Source organism: Epargyreus clarus, unplaced genomic scaffold (genome assembly GCF_041222505.1).
Source record: "Epargyreus clarus isolate Ecla_fem2 unplaced genomic scaffold, WU_Ecla_fem_2.2 ptg000004l, whole genome shotgun sequence".
NCBI lineage: Eukaryota > Metazoa > Arthropoda > Insecta > Lepidoptera > Hesperiidae > Epargyreus > Epargyreus clarus.
The window spans coordinates 1,592,639-1,607,055 of record NW_027332212.1 but is presented as its reverse complement, the minus strand read 5'-3'; the positions used below and the strand labels follow the sequence as shown (position 1 = coordinate 1,607,055).

At 35.1% G+C, this 14,417-nt stretch overlaps 1 protein-coding gene across 1 annotated transcript in view; it reads right to left on the bottom strand.

The window, feature by feature from the left end:
* Positions 1-14,417, bottom strand: part of Camta (Calmodulin-binding transcription activator) — a 138,971-nt gene that overhangs the window by 92,101 nt on the left and 32,453 nt on the right. The window lies entirely within an intron of this gene.

Genomic DNA, 14,417 nt, shown 5'->3' with positions numbered 1-14,417 from the left:
CTCAGGTGCGTAAATCTCTCTTTAGAACAAGATTTTATGTTACGTACTAATGTAAAAGCATGAGACAAATGCACATAACTAGGAGTTTACTTTACAAGGAGTTTTATTAATTTTGAAAAACCTCGTTGAATCAAATATCTTTGCATAAAAATCCCATCAAAGTTTATTTAATCATTACAGGATTAAGTGATGGACAAAAAATAAGAAAACTATTTTTGTATCGCTCATATCAAGAGTTTTTAACCGCTGTTAATGGACAATCAGCAATGTAGGTGAGAGTATTTTTAAAATCCTCCATTCCCAACCCTATTGGTCGAGAAACAACAATTGCGAGGGCGCTCCCCCGGGCAATACGGTGTTCCCATTCAACGGGAAACCATTTGTATCGCCCTGTGTCATGTGGAGGTCTTGCGGAATAGTAATTAGAGTCGGACCGCACTGAACTTGAATCAACTTCTACATACACTTCTAGAGTTGAATTAGTTATCGGACAAAACTATTTCAACTGACGCGTTTGCCTATGCATCGATAGAGACTAGTTTTGTGGTAAAGAATAACCCGTGCTGATACACAAAACTAAACTGTTTAAGTATCGTTCAAGAGTAATTAGAGTCGGACCGCACTGAACGTAAACCTACTTCTACATACACTTCTGGAGTTGAATTAGTTATCGGACATAATTATTTCAACTGACGAGTTTGCCTATGCATCGATAGAGGCTAGTTTAGTAGTAAAGATTAACCCGTGCTGATGAACAATATTGAACTGTTTAAGTATCGTTCAAGAGTAATTAGAGTCGAACCGCACTGAACTTGAACCAACTTATACATACACTTCTAGAGTTGAATTAGTTATCGGACATAACTATTTTATCTGAACAAATACGTCGCGTTTGCCTATGCCTTAAACAAACCTTGCCGATAGGTTTGTTAGTGATACGGCACACACATAGTTTCAACAGTTGAAAAAATCTATAAATCTTATGTTAGACTTATATAAGTAATGTTTGTGACGGCATATCTGGCTGTGGATTGACTGGGACCAATAAATTAAATTAAACAAAAAAATAATTCCAGGCTTTTTGTTAGCCACAGATATACGATTGGTATAAGCCTTATTTATAATCATTGATAACAATCGGAACAGATATCTTCCATGCCGTCCGAGGGACGGTAGCGTGCTTAAAACGTAGACACTAGCAGTCACCCATCCTTCTTCTCACCGAGCTCGTTTTTACAATTACAGATAACTCAGGATCTACGCAAGCTGAGAATCTACATATGCTTCTTCAAGAAATAAGCAAACTTTGAAATTAGCAAAGGTGATATGGGACGCGAACTCCGACCCCCACGTTAGAAGAAATTCACCCAATAAGCCATGACTACTAAGCTACAATTTTTAGTTAAAATATCAAGGTGGCGTACCCGTCCTCTATGATCAAGTAGATTGAATAGTACGCTTTAGAAGCAGTGCTGTAATTTTCGTGCCGTGTAAAGGCAATTAATACTTTTTGGTACAAAACTTTTCGTTTCAAGTCGTATTCTATTTCGTTTTTCAGGTATTTTTAGTTACATTGTAGTTTCAACAGATATAATCTTTTCTAATAACTACAAACATCTTTCTTGTTATTTTAAATGATAAAATAAATTCTTCTTTTTTTCATTCATTATTTTTTTGTTATCGTTAGTTATCTTTAACAACTCAAGACAAATTAATACGTTTTTTAGATTTTATGATTCATAAAAGATACTGTGTCGAAGAACACATTGCATTGCATTGCATGGGTGAATGTAATAACTCCTTGCAATGGCGAATATTCATCAATGTAGAATATTTGTAGATAACAATAAAAAAGTTGTTTCTGCTCAAAGTATGACGAAACAAAATAAAAGATTTAATGTTTAATTTTTTTCCACTAAATTCAACTGTCTTTTTAAATTTACTTCTAAACGAGTTCAAGGCAGAAAATGCAAGTTACTGACAGACACCGACATAAATTCACATTTTTAACACCGCAGCTTTGGCACTGAACATCCAAAAAACGAGAAACATTTAGCACGAAACGATAGTTAAATAGCCTACGGAACGAAAACCAAAAAATAAATTAAACCACATTTTTCGAAAATTCATTCATTTGATACGTCAAGGTTTTTATATGGTTGGAAAAAACCCTTCTTTACGTATGCTTTACACAAAAACTAGAGCAAGAAACGAAAAATTAAACTAAACTAACTAAAGACTAAGTTACGCTTTAATTAGGGAAATGAAGCTGCAGTATTCACAAATCCTCACATACATTAACCTTTGAAGTCTTTCACGTGAAATCCATTTACTAAGTACAAACGTGCTTCCATTATCCAGAGCTTCACCATTTTGCTTATAACTCGTGTTGATAAAGAATGTAATTCTAAATGGCGGTTTTTGTACACGCTCATACAATATTCCAATCCATTTTGGATTTATCAAGCTTATTGAGGCAAATGTATCGCTACAATTAAAACATTTTAAAATATTCTTATTAAACATTGAGTATTGGCTTTACTACAACCAATACTAAGAATAGGTGTCAGTGTTGAACGCAGAACGCACTCAGTCACGAACAAACACTTCTAGCAGCGTGAGAGGCTGATAACATCTTGCGTTGCTTTTGATGACGCGACTTCAGCGAACTTCAACGGCTTTGAAGTGACGTGTGCGTTGGGAGATTCTTGATCGCTTCAACTAGTTCTGTTCGATTTAACGGTGTTTGTCTCATCATTGTGTTAGTATGTAGAGACTGTAAATCTTAGATTTTCGATTGCAAACTAACTAAATATGGCAAACTAAATATACATATAGATCTACAGATCCATCACATATAAGCCTGTTTATTTACAATTAGCCTAGGATGAGAATGATCTTGCCCGATCGTCAACAGACTTCTAAACAATAAAAAAAATATAAAAGTAAATAAAAATACAGATGGATATGGTTACTGTACATCTATGGTTACTCTCTTAAGATTCGAGGGGTTATAATTCAAGGAACAATCTATGAATTCAAGATTAATTCACTTGCGACACGTCCATTTCTTGCCACTGCCGAAGTCAGACTGACTGTATTTGACCGATGGTTAGCAATCACGTACACAAATGGCGGGTAGTCACATCATGTTATACGAACGGGTTAGTAAACTATCAATTTACAATTCTATCATCTTCAAAACTTACCATCTTTATATTTACAACAAGTAACCGGACGTAGACGATACAAAGGTAAAGTAACGTAAAAATGAGAAGTCACGGTTTAATTTCCGGCCTTTTTCTCGACATTTTCAATATAGCCTTCTTTCAAAATGTAATTAAAGTCAACCGTTAACGGATTGTGACGTATCAAAATAAAAAAAGGAATGACGATTCGATAATGTATTTAGCTATTTCAGTGTATACAAGTATTCTTCAAAATCTGTTTGTAAAAGATTGTATAAAAGCACATAATAACATCAAATCATAAATATTTGAAGACCCTTTGTAAATCGATTTCAGCAGTAGTGACCGCCGAACCTATTTTTGCCTAATAACAGCATAGTTAAGCGCTGTTCTGCTCCGATTAGAAGGATGTTATAAGGCAGACACACTCATTCAAGATGTTCGAACTTAATCCTCTGGGTTACCAACTTATATATGGCTAATCTCAGATAGTAATTAGATCTTACCTAAGGTTGATCAAAATGTCCATGAGTGACAGTAGCCACTTATAGTACGCGCCAAACTGCTAGTCCGCTCTAAAGTTGTTGCGAGGTGAAGTCATACAATTTGCTATAGCGACGCGATTCATTTCTATATTCAGAGCGGACTAGCGAACAGCATGTTCATTTTGTACTTCAATATTTAAAAAAAATGTAACCAAAATATTCAACGTAAAACAAAATAAGATCAAAAATATTTTCTTAACCGGTATTTTAATAGCCATTCACTATAATCATTAGGATGAGTCCATAAAACTGTCTATAACATCATTTCTTACAAAAAGCAATTAATTTAAAGAAAATTACATAGCCCCATATCTCTACGCAATCTCCGTAGCTGATCACAGCGCTATCTGACGTACATTAATAAAAGCACTATCGTAAACAATACGCCATTAAAATTACATTAATCATTGTTTAGACCCCAAAAGCCTGGCCGCTAAAATGACGCTAAGTGCCGAAAGTTAGACGTGCTACGTAGATGGATTCGTTTTGAGAATATTTTTACGTAAGCCAAATTTTGTTAAGTGATTCGCGTAACTCGCTTTGAATAAGCTGTGAAGAATCAATTATGTTTTAGCTAATAGTTATTGTTTTTATGATGTCCGTTATAATTTTTAACAGATGTTTTGCTTTTCATAACTCGGCAGTGTATTTATTTGACCCTACATTTTTACCCAATCCTGGGTATTAGGGTAGCTTTGGGGTGTAGGATTTAAGCATTTTTTGATCATCAGGTCTGTTACATTACCGAAAAAAATCGAGTTCGTTCAAATTGTAAGTATCCCAATTTATAAGGTTTTTTTGCTTCGAAAGGGACATAAAACTGTCCCTGTTATTATACTCAATTATTTAACAATCGTTTACTATAAACATTGTTGACTCCCAATAGATCGTTTAGTATTTTATAGGCTTACCGGTTTCGAAAACAACCAATATCCCCAGAATTGGGTCATCAAACCTATTTAGTTCCGTATTTATTTTGAACTTCCTTAAACCAAATTAAATCAGTTGAAACTAAACGTTCACTAAACGCATCAAGCGCCATTTTAAGGCCTATTGGAACTTCAAATCCAATAGAAACAAGTTTGTCCCTTAACTCAAACGTAATCCTGTTACCCCTTCATTAACACTGTTGCTTCCTTATCTTGTTTCGGCCTGTTCTATGTATTTAAGATTAGCAGTCTTAATAGACTTCAAGATAAGCTTCTTGGAAAATCTCGAACGCAAGAAGCGTTCTGTAAATTCGGCAGTCGACCATTCAAAGGTTTGTAAATACATATTTTATATTTATTCTAATATTTTTTTGTCTTTATTTCGGGGTATTAAGATATTAATATAGTTAGTTTGTAAGGTATATAACTTCATAGTTGTATATACTCGTATATATAATAAGGCATAGCTTCCCACTAGTATAATTGTATTTACACTGACATTAATCAGCCATACAAGGCATACAGAACCTCGTAAAATTTAAGTAAATGTTCAAATTTTAATTTTACTATGGACAACTTGGACAACAATGGTTGAACGTTGTATCAACAGCAATGTTTTATGTTCTTATGGTTAATGGACCATCAAATTAAGGTTGTTCTCGACACACCTAAATAAATGAAATTTACTAATAGTTACCTTAGAAACCATAGAGATACCTATACGCACTTGGCCAGCGCGGTGGACTATGGCCTAATCCTTCTCATTATGAGAGGAGACACGTGCCCAGCAGTGACGATAATGGGTTGATGATGATACCACAGAGACCGCTCTCTAAAGAGTAAAGAACACGCACATATGAATAACCCTTTAACAAATCTGTAACATTTATATATAACTAGATGACCCGGCAGACGTTGTGATGCCATATAAATAAAATAATGTTAAGGGTGAATAATCCTTATCACTAAGGGGTATGAAAAAGAGATAGTAGCCGATTCTCAGACCTACTGAATATGCATATAAAATTTGGTGAAAATAGCTAAAGCCGTTTCGGAGGAGTACGGTAACTAACATTGTAACACGAGAATTTTATATATAAGATTTAGCGCAACTGACCCATAAACGCTACCATATATTATATTAATTAACTTCCAATTGTTTAATTACATTAATGATTCTCCATTATCATTACATTATTGACAAGCAACTTATTAATGACTTCTTCCATTCAAACAACATACTTTAATTAGTCAATTCATTAATTAATCGTTAATCGTTAATGAATAATTGCAACAGATCTGCAAATATAAGCTCCATTTAATACGAAAGCGGAATTAAAATCGTACATCATTTGCGTTTTACAAAGACACAAGGTTTCACCAGTAATTATGACTTAATTAATATCTCGTGAATAACTACGTTATGCCCCTGACTCTACTCTCATTTATAAATATTATTTTAAGAATTTCATGTTATTTTTGTACCGGATTATAGAGAGTAATTTTCTCATTCTTTGGCACACCCTACAGGTTAAATGGTGTAACGGATTTTAACATTTGAGGTGTTGTTGGGTTCGTCTAAATTGTAGGAATGACAGCTTGAGCGTTCATTTTTTTTAATTTTCTCGCTGATACATGTCTCAATATTTAAGGTTTTATAAAGGTATAGAATTCTTCACAGTCCGAGTGACCGCCACCAAAGATGTTTCTTTCTTACAACACCAGTATTAAATACTGCTGTTTTAGTTTCAAATTTTATTGGTTTTGTTAAAAAATCACTCATCAATTTTCGTAAATGTCCCAAAAAGCGGTCATTTTTTATAACCACCTCATATCACCAATTTCAAACAAATGCCAATCATTCATTTATCCTTAAGGTTATGAAAACCAGTATTTTTCTTTAATAACTACACAAACCACTTGTTTCATTGAAACATACGTCACATCAGCGGCACGAAATCAGATTCATAAATTCGTGAAATAATTCCATTTTGGGGTTCGCGTGACTTAAGGAATACCGCCCCTACTATCAGTTTCGAACACGGAAATAAATGAGTTTGTAACTCGATTTTGAATTATTTGGCTCACATCTGCTCCCCTTATAACAACTTTTCTTCTACTTAATAAATGTCTGTTCTACTTAATACTTATCGACAGATACTATAAATCTTTAACCGGTGGATTCGGCTTCAACCTATCTGCTCCCGTTATTATATTGTATATAAATGTTTCTATTTAATCAAATGAAAACTGATTTACAGATAATATAAAGCTTTCAACTTGTAATATAGGAGTAGCAGCCCATGCCTATATACTGTGTCTATGCCTATATATACTGCCGCCCATGGACATGTGTAATCAACCCTAGACAGGATTACATATTCTTACCTGAGTTCGGCCACAGATGTGCCACTACCCCTGAGGACTAAGCTGGAACGCCTCGGAAAAGTATGTCTCCCTTATCACGCCCTTCAAACCAGAACACAGCAGCGTTTAACGCTTCTTTTATGAGGCAGAAATACTCGTAGGTGTGGCGGTGATGCCGCCGGAGTCGAACCACAAAGGGTTTTACCACCTTCAAACCTCCTCAGGGATATCACGAGAAATTACATAGGCTGTAATTTAAGTTTAGGTTCCCACGTATATCACAAAAAACCGTCAGCAATGCACATGTAGCATACTATGAATATTGATATATTATTTAAATACTCGTATATTGAGTGACCGGCTCGCAACATAGTGAGGGTTGAGATAACATTCTATCAGATCCAATGACCATAGTAAGGGACGTGACGTAGATAACGCTGTTGACGAAATTATTTATATCTACATAAAATGTTGGACATCTGTTGTTTCGTATTTTCTATGCACAAATTGTTGACCCACATAAAGCTCACTCCTAAAATATTTTGGTAGTACTGTATCAGTATATCATACTGTGGTATCCGGGTTTGTTCCCGGCCAGCATTTTTAAAAATGTTAAAGCACCGCCTTGATGATTATATATTGAATCGGTATCACTTTTTATTCAAACCATTTTTCGCTTTTTTGCAATGATTTTGATGTTGTTTGTATTTTATCTATCTGTATGTGTGCAATTTTAATTTTTTATCCGGTTATGTCAGAATGAAAACATTTTCTTTTTACTTCTTTTCATAACGTTTTTAACAATCCATTTTTTACTCTTCTTAATTATATATAGCTCTGTGTTAATTATAATGTAAATTCACAATGTTTTTGTTAAAATAATTTAGCAATAAACCTGTTGGCAGTTAACAAGCTTCTCTATAAACGCACCCAATCACGCAAGCACGTTGCATATTACATACAACATCACGACATGATGTAACCAATTGATTGATTACAAATGTAACAGGAACTCATCTGTGTAGCTTGTCTGTCTGTTTGTTCGTCTAATTCAATTAGTAATACAGTGTTGGCCTTGTGTACTGGTCTAGATGCTTGTGTTGAAATTAGCATGTCTTGTCAGCTACATCTACATAACCTTAAGTCAAAATATGAATTTGAGTCTCCCGCAAAATATTAGGTAAACCAAATTTTCCATCATGTTCAATTTTTCACTGATAGAAAATGGTAAAAATTATTTTGTTGAATAGCGTTTAATATTTCTGTAATAAGTTATTGTTTTCATCAGCATGCGAAATATTTAGAGCTTTTCGGTTTTTCTAATACTAAGAGTGTGATATCATGGAGCGTTTTTTTAAGGTGGCTGAAAACGCTACGTGTGTTCAAAGCCTTAAATATACAGAGTTCCGCCTTCAACAAAGTGTTGAAGTACTATAAAACAGTACTGCTACTGTAAAATCGAATAGTTAATTTCTAACATTTTCACTATTCATTATTATTTCTACTTTTGTAAAAGAAAATACTTTTCTGATTATCCGTACCAATGTTACACGTATTAAAATATTGTATGAGTCTTTCTAAATTTATAATAATAAAGATCGTTCACATTTTAATTGTAATTTTCCTGACATTAGGTGTTTAACTTACGTAACTGTACAACGACATGCCATTAAAATTCGAAATGCACCTAAAGTTGCTACACGCAAGAATTAGATTTGACAGCGAAATAGAGGCTCTACCTCCGTGGCCGAGTGTACCTTTTGAGTGGAGAACAACATTTTTATGAAATTAAAATGTTGAAGTTTTCATGTCAAAGCCTGTGAATGGGGTGAATAAGTTTTGAGGACGCGTAATGGAGGGTCTCGTGCCCGTTGTTCAGAAACAGTCAGCTTCTGTTTGAATGAAAAAAAAAAACAAGTTGTTTTGAAATTGTATAGGTACCCTTTTGTGTACAAGTAGTAAACGAGTTTGTGGATCATCTTATGTTAAGTCTTATATATTGAGTCTGTATTTTTTTTTATAATATAGAAGTAGCAGACGAGCATGCAGTCCACCTGATGGTAAGTGGCTACTGCCGCCATCTGCCGGACATCTGTAATCAACCCCAGATAGGATTAGATATTCCCACCTGAGGTCGGCCACAGATGCGCCGCTACCCCTGAGGACTAAGTTGGAACGCCTCGGAAATATCTTGAACCTGAAATTAATTACAGATACATCGAGTTAGAGCTCCTAAGAAGGAATGCCTCGTTTATGTCTTTTATTTTTATTTTGTATTCCTTTTTTTCGCACATGTCTTGTGCATTGGCGGATATGTCAAGACTTTATAGGCTTTTATAGAACTCTTAGGCATGTAGGTTTCAACACAATGTGTTCCTTCACCATGAAACTACATAGTTTCATGGTAAAGGAACACATTGTAATTATTATCATTAGGTACTACCTATTACCATCAATAGGTACTACCTATTTTCAAAAAGTCCGAGATACCTGGTATTTGATCCTTGGACTCCCGCGGTGATTGCTACAACAATAATACAATTTTGTGCCCGTTGTTCAGAAACAGTCTACTTCTCTGTTTGAATGAATAAAAAAAGTGGTTTTGAAATCGTACTCGTAGGTACCCTTCTGTATAAGTAGCAAAAGTGTTTGCAAGCTACCTGATGTTAAGTAATGGATATTTGGGTAAAGGAAGCTCTCACGCTGGGCAAAGTGATCATGCCCGGAGAGCGGCCGTGCACCGACAGTCTCAGTTCGGAGCTTGTATATATACGAGATATTGAGAAAATTTCGATAACGTGCTTCAGAATACTCATGGTGCCATTTCTTGACTAATGGTGGAATCTATTTTCTATCCATCTATTTTCAATTCCACATATGAAAATAGTTGTAGCTGAAATTGATCATAGCGTCACTAGTCCTAAGAAATCGAGAAACCAAAAGTTGCAGATGCCTATGATTTGACCCCTGGACTGCCAACGTGAATTTCACACTTCTCATCGTTGCATCATACAATAATACAATCAATTGTCTTACACTATTAAAAAGACAAAACTTGCTTAACGTACTTTTTAACGCTTCAAAATATAATACAGCGTCCATACACTTGACCTTTTCCACAAACTTCAAACGTTTGGCTTGCTCAAAAGCAATAACAATCACTTGCAAACATACACAAACCAAGACAAATACCCCATCCACATTTGTATTTATAATGGTTTTGGAAGCGTGCGAACGCAACATAAACAAAATTTCACCCAAATTGAAATGTAAAGTATGTAAAATGTATGATAGCATTTCGGAGCTTAGTCGATTATAGTTGAATAACGGTACAAAATAGATTTTTCTGTGTTCGAAAATTCAATTCGATATTACGCGTCATTGTCACGAAGTGTTCGGGAAACAGATTTCGGTAACAAGAAACAATTGCTGGAACAATTTTGATAAATTGATTTTTGGGTTGCGTGAGGAGGGTGTGGGATATGGTAAGTAATTGATATTAAAGCGGTTTGTGTACGTTGTAAATGATCTACAAAGTTAAGCGACGTTGGCCGTGGTCGGAAGTTGGATGGGTGACCGTTAGTGGTAAAATTCGCGCTTTGATATCTGAAAATCAATATGATTTTAAACGCTCGTTATCAATAATTCCAATATTTTACCAACTGAAGATCGACATTTGTCATTTTTTGCGTTATTAATTCAAATTGCGTATTATTAATTGAAACGTGCGTTTTTGATATTTTGACGAAAGGCAACTAATCGCAAAAACGTGATTTAGCATGGATGAAATCGCAAAAACATGAATCGCTGATAAAGTAGCTAATCTGGAACAACCCTAAGTAAGCGTGCCGCGATCAAAGAGATTTATTTCTTAACTCTACTGTTAAAAATATAAACCACCGTATACAAATAAAACTGTGTTGAACATTGAATATCAACTATCCGTGACGGGAAACCCTAAGGAGCGGTTGACACGAAACAACAAGGTTAACTGTCTTACTAACTGTACTTAAAAGGTGGTATAACTATTTGTTCGATTGCGACGGCACCACCGTCACACCTATTTCTACAATGGCTGTGTTATTTGTTTACATCTATTGATAGTGATATCTAGAGCAATAATTTAACAATTACATTTGCAATATAATCTTTGATAAATCAATAATAATCCGATTTAAAAACATTTGACGTATACTACTGTTTTACGGAATTTAAATAGCAAATTAGTTTACATTTTACTTGATAGTAGATGCTTATTGCCACCCATGGACATTTGCATCCAACGTCATTTAGAATAGATGCATTGTCACGCCTTTAAATATGGTCTTACGAGGCATCCATACCCTTGCAACGAAACGCAAGACCTGTTTCACAGTAGAAATAGATGTGGCGATAGTACCTTCCGCTTCTACCACGTCTATCTTAATAATTTTTCTAGACAATAATTGTCAAAACTTGAACTTCAATACGCAAAATTTGATTAAGAATGTTTTTTTTAACAACGTAACAATTCATACTTTAGTTAGTGTAACAAAAGATAAATCCTTTGAAAATCACTTTCCAGAAACTATTCAAACAATAAATTCGTCTCGTCTCAAAACAATGTCATCACAAGCGCTCGAGATCGGAAAACAGCGAGTCAGTCTGACAACACGAGAACTTTCCAGAACTCGCTAGAACTTCGCAGAACTTCCGACACCGTGCGATAACACGAGATACGGGTGTTTAGCTCGCTCTGCTACTTGTCTCGGGAATATGATATAGGGGTGTAGAAAGTGAAAATAGTGTCTGAAGAAATAAATTGCAATGTTTAATTCTTTTTGTCCTTCAGTCAGGCGCGGGTCTCTTGTCAGAGTAAGATTGTTTTAGGTATGGTAGACTATCACGCTAACGAAGTGTGGATTAGGAGACTTCACACAACTGTCTAAAATTCGGCCCACCATCGGAGAGACCGGTTCAAAAACTCTTTGATTTTAATTAAAGTTGTTTTCTAATAAACATGAGGAAACCTACACACCTTAGAGTTCTAAAAAAACTCAAAGGTGCGTTAAGGCCACCAATTCGTACTGTGAAAGTGATAAGCCCCTCTTTAAGAGGCGACTAATACCCAGCATTATAATAATTATAGGTTGACGACTATAGATTTTCGCACAAAGCTTTTCTTTACCATTTAAACATATCATAATTAATCTCTAATCTTTACAATAGCGAGAAAGACCGAAATTCATTCCACTACTACATACACAGGAACAGCACATACAGAAAACAATATTTAAGTTCCATTACACACCTAAAACAAAGTTTACCTCAAATGAACCTGACCTGGCATTAAGGAGGGGTCGATTCCCCAGCCGGAAGTAGGTTCACTTATACACTTATACACCATTAGGTTAAGGTGCGTGCAAGTTCAGACTGAATTATTACCAGGAAATGTAAAGAAGTCTGAAAGTCTAGATTGAATTAAAGAAAAATATTTGGTTTAAGCAGTGATAGCCTAGTGGTTAAGAAATGCGGCCTCTGGATCAAAGGGTCCGAGATTCACATGCCAGGCACGCACCTTTAACCTTTTAAAGTTGTGTACTTATTAGGAGTTAATAGCACTTGCTTAAACGGTGAAGGAAAACATCGTGAGGAAACCTGCATACCCGAGAATTCTTAAAAAAAAATCAAAGGTATGTGGAGTCTAACAATTCGCACTTAGCTAGCGCAGTGAACTATGGCCTAATCCTTCTCATTCTGAGAACATGAAACCACCATGAAATGACACCATGCAACTCAAAACACACACCAAACACACTGACATGTTTATGAAAATCGCATGTCCGGTTACGAAAACTACCGCCGAATCGCGAAACGGTACAGTCATTACCGTACCGGAATGCCCAGTTTAATCGCATTTCGTTTGTTCGGTACGCCTCACTATTAATATAAGAATTTGCATATAATGAGAGGTTGCTTGGTCGAAATGTTCGCTTTTTGCGTTTTACGACTTGGGCGGCTTGCGTTGCTATAATTGTACTTTCTTAATGCCCTTGTTATAGACATTGAAATTTTAGGAGGTAGGGTCTTACACTAGTTAGGTCTATTATCATTGTCATTAGTTTTGACCGACTGTAGTAGTCGATACACAAACACTTTTGAACTAAAAGTATCATAGATTGAAAAAGTTCTATAGTTAATAGTGGTAGAGCCATGATAGTTTGACTGGGTAGATACCACCGCCATGGTGTTTCTATCGTGAAGCAGTGCTTTGGTTTCGGTGGAAGGGTGTGTTTATCAGCTGACATATATATATGACTCGACCATCCCAAATACTCTGGAGGCAATGCATGTATGATTGGAATCAGGTCAAAGCTATTCTGTGCCCTTACCATGAGTTTTTACGTTTTGACAAATATGACTGTTTTGGTATTTGTTTATGTATTTGCCTATACAAATTCCAATCAGGGACCCTACCGGATTGTATCAGAACTATAGTATCAGTAACGTAACATTAAATGTCTAAATTGACAAAATGACGCTTTATGTTTTGTCTCTCTTTTTTGCGAACATGTGAGTCAGACAAAAAGACTTGAGCACTTACTTATTGTTACGTTTACTCAGTCTACTAATCAAACGGAGCAGAATAATGGATTGAGTAAACGTAACGTAAAATTGTAGGATGTTTTAAACACTCATGATAAGGGTACTGTATGGTGTAGGTCACAGATAGACAGCAGTGACCAAATCCTATCAAGTGAACTGCAAACTTGTTTGTATCTAAAATAAAAATAAAATGAAACTAAATGACACTATTCACAGGGTTTCAGTTAATATACAAGTATATTTAATTACTGTTTATCTTAAAGTTCAGCCGGGTACACCATACTTAACCGTTAGTAAATAAAGCAAAGGAGTTGTAAAGACAAATAATATAAGATCGTTTATTAACTCGGCTGCTATTATGAACACGTGTCGTCCGTGATAATGGCTCGCTTCTAAGTAAACAAGGAAAATAACGTAGTTGTGTCTGTATTTGTTCCCTGAAAATAAACTTTTTATTTTAAAAGGCTGCCTCGTTATTTTAAGTTATTATGTACTAATATAGTTTTAATGTTATTACGCAGAGGGTTCCGGCTTCGATTTTGGTCCAACATATATGATTTAATAATATGTTGTTTGTGTGTGTCTGTGTTTATGAATCTCAAGACAGAGTAAATCCGAAAATAGGAACCGGACAGAGAATAGTTAAACCATAACTTTAAAATTATATTTTTAAATGTTATTAAATTATATATACAACTATCTTATGTATAAAATTCTCGTGTCACAGTATTGGTTACCGTACTCCTCCGAAACGGCTTCAACGATTTTCACCAAATTTTATATGCATATTCAGTAGGTCTGAG